Raw genomic sequence first — 3,173 nt, forward strand, 5'->3', positions numbered from 1 at the left:
ATGTACTCTTAGGAAGAACATGTGTTTTGCTGCTTTGGTGGAATGTTCTACGAATGTCTGTTACATAGTGTTAGAGTACAGTTTATATCTGTCATTTCTCTGTTGATTTTATGTATGGATACCATTTCCATTGCTGATAGGTTTCTATTACTGTGATGAAACACCTCTACCAAAATCAACTTGGAGAGGAAAAGAGTTTATTTCACATTATAGCTTACAACCTTCATGAAGAAAAGTCAGGGTAAGAACTCAGGACAGAAACCTGGAGACAGGAACTTGAGCAGAGGCCATGGAAGAATGTTACTCACTAGCTCTCCCTAGCTCACTCCCCATGGTTTGCTCAGTGTGCTTTCTTATACACTCCAGGACCCCCTGCCCAGAGACAGCACCACCCATTGTGGACCCGGCCCTTCTACATCAGTCATCAGTCAAGAAAACACCCTCACAGGCTTGCCTACAGGCCAGTCTGATGGGACATTTTCTCATTTGAGGTTCCCTCTTCTCAGATGACCCAAGATTGTGTCAAGTTGGAAAAGAAATGGACCAGTACATGCAGTGTTCCAAAATGTGTCTTCCTCCACATCTCCCATTTCTTGTGTGTACTTGGATACTCTAACATTGAGTGATACATATTTACCATTGTTACATTAATTTATCATTGTTACATTCTCTACTCTTAATGAATTGACACCTTTATAGTTACATGATGACCTTTTCCCAGTCTTTCAATAAAGCATGTGTAAAATGTAAAGTCTGATTCATCAGATATAAGTCTCAAACTCAGTTTTGGTTCTCATTTGCATGGAATATCTTTTTTCATGCCTTCACCTTTAGTTTATGTGTCTTTTCAAGCAAAATCAGTCTCTTCAGACAATCTAGAATTGGTCCTGTAGTCAGTGCATTTAGCTGATTTTGTTTCTTTTAGGTAGAGGTTACTGTTCCCCTCGGGACTTACCAGGCCTTTTGTGTGCACAGTTTTCTAATCCCTGTGTGTAGCCTTTCTTCCTGTCTTCCTCTTTTGCCTCCTGTCTCTGTGGTTTTGTGGCCTGGAGAAGTGCTAAGCTGTTTCCTCTCTCATTTGTTTCTCTGTTGTAATTACTGTGTTTCTACTAAGCAACTCACATTTGAAGATCTTGTAGTTGTAGTATAACCTGGTCAGAGCTTAGCTTCGGCTGCATTCAAATAGCCTAGAATTTTCCACATACAAACCATTATATGTGGCAGTTTACATTTTTTTATATGTGTATTACTACACATATTATGTCTATAATTAATTATTGGGCATTTTGACTTTTATTCTTCATACTAGAAATTTGAAAGCTTTACATACTGCCATTATGGTAATATGATTTGTGAGTGTTCTGAATTTGATTATGAATTTATCCCACTGTCTCTATTAAACTGAGATGTTTTGGCAAATGTTAACTATTCGCTGACATCAAGGCATTCTACAATTCCTATTTAATGTCATTGGTGTGTTTCTTAATACTTCGTTGCCAGTCTTTTAATTGTCATACATTTATTTTTATTTTTTTAATTCTTACTTAAAAATTTGGGGGAATTTTCAAAGAAATGAACAAAGAAGTCCTATATACCTTCTGTCCACCCCCTGAGTATCAAATAGTATTTGATATGACTATAGTGCACGTCAAATCCAGGATACTGCTACAGATGCAACTGTTAGATCCATGGCCTTCCATGTTCCCCTCTAGAGGACCCCAGGGATCTGGGAACACACCTGCAGCCTCCTTTCCCTCCAGACATTGCTAGGGGTTACCAACAGGTCACTCACTGCTCTTAGAAAGAGATGAATCCAGCCCCCCACCCCCCCCCACAACATACACACACAGACCATCATCATCATCATTATCATTATCATCATCATCATCTGGGAATCAGTGACAAGGACTGTGGGCACTTAGCATAGATCACACACTAACCAAACCTGCAGCCTTGTGATGTAGGATCTCCCCATCCCAGGAAACTTTTAAGAATGGGTATTTATTTATCTGTTGAGACTGAAGCCTCTTCCTTCAGACCCCCACTTTACAGCTCATATGCAAAGAAGATTCATCTCGGCTCTTTTCTCCCCAACCTATTCCCCTTTTTCATATCCCTCCATGAAATTCTAACAGTAACCCACAGAACTTACTTAGGACTTTCCTAATTATACTTGCATTAATTTTTATTATTTGTGTGCTTATCTGTATGAATGTACTGTTGCTGGAGGGCTTCTCTCCAGGTTCCCCAAGCCCCGCAGTCCCACAATCCACTTATAAAATAATCACTCAGACGCTTATATCACTTATAAACTGTATGGCCGTGGCAGGCTTCTTGCTAACTGTTCTTTTATCTTAAATTAACCCATTTTTATAAATCTATACCTTGCCACGTGGCTGGTGGCTTACCAGAGTCTTTACATGCTGCTTGTCCTGGCGGTGGCAACAGTGTCTCCCCCCTCAGCCTTCCCCTTCCCAGAATTCTCCTCTCTCCTTGTCCCACCTACTTCCTGCCTGGCAACCTACTTCCTGCCTGGTCACCGGCCATCAGTGTTTTATTTATATAGAGCAATATCCACAGCAATGTACCAAGTACTGTTTTGTAGATTTGCATAGTTACAAACAGGATAATTGTGGGAGCCCGTTCTCGGGTTCCTCGTGGCTTCACCCAGCAGGTTTGAATAGAGGATGATCAGGACCATGGACGGGCCTGAGTGCAGGTGTCTGAGATGGTCTGCACTTGGCTGTGCTCAGGGAGGAGGTCTTTTGCTCCACTCCTTGGCATCTCTATAAAAACCCTGGGGCAGAGACAGTCAGGGCCCACTGGAAAAGGTTCCAGGCCCTCTCGAGGCTATCCTTTATTTTCTATCTGTTTATCTCCACAATCTAAATCCTTCTATCTAATATTTCCTGCTGCTGGCACTCAAGAAAACTCTGGGAAGCTGTGGGGTTGGTGAGTAAACGCCCCACAGATAATCAATCATATTGTTGGACTAAAGATCCAAAATCCCCAGTATTTACTCTGTCCTATTCGTCCCGCATCTCCACACCCATTCCTTAGCCCCTAGCAGCTATAAGTTAATTTCTATTTGTGATGTATGCTTTTCATAAGCATTACATTAAATAGAGTCACGTGGTAGGCATATCCTCTCCCAGTGTAATTTTCTTAAGGTT

The 3,173-nt window shown here is 41.3% G+C and overlaps 1 protein-coding gene across 4 annotated transcripts in view; it reads right to left on the reverse strand.

The window, feature by feature from the left end:
- LOC102918148 (Fc receptor-like protein 2) overlaps positions 1-2,487 on the reverse strand; it is a 24,238-nt gene extending 21,751 nt beyond the window's left edge. For 2 of the 4 annotated variants that reach the window (XM_076574354.1, XM_076574352.1), the window contains exons 1-2: positions 2,409-2,476; positions 956-1,187 (exon numbers count right to left, since the gene is read on the reverse strand). The gene's annotated coding sequence lies outside the window, so the exon portion shown is untranslated. Of the gene's footprint in view, positions 1-955; positions 1,188-2,408 lie in introns of all 4 variants that reach the window. The other 2 variants (XM_076574356.1, XM_076574353.1) reach the window with 1 other exon arrangement.
- Between the last annotated feature and the right edge of the window lie 686 nt (positions 2,488-3,173).

Source organism: Peromyscus maniculatus, chromosome 6, assembly GCF_049852395.1.
Source record: "Peromyscus maniculatus bairdii isolate BWxNUB_F1_BW_parent chromosome 6, HU_Pman_BW_mat_3.1, whole genome shotgun sequence".
Taxonomy (NCBI): Eukaryota; Metazoa; Chordata; class Mammalia; order Rodentia; family Cricetidae; genus Peromyscus; species Peromyscus maniculatus.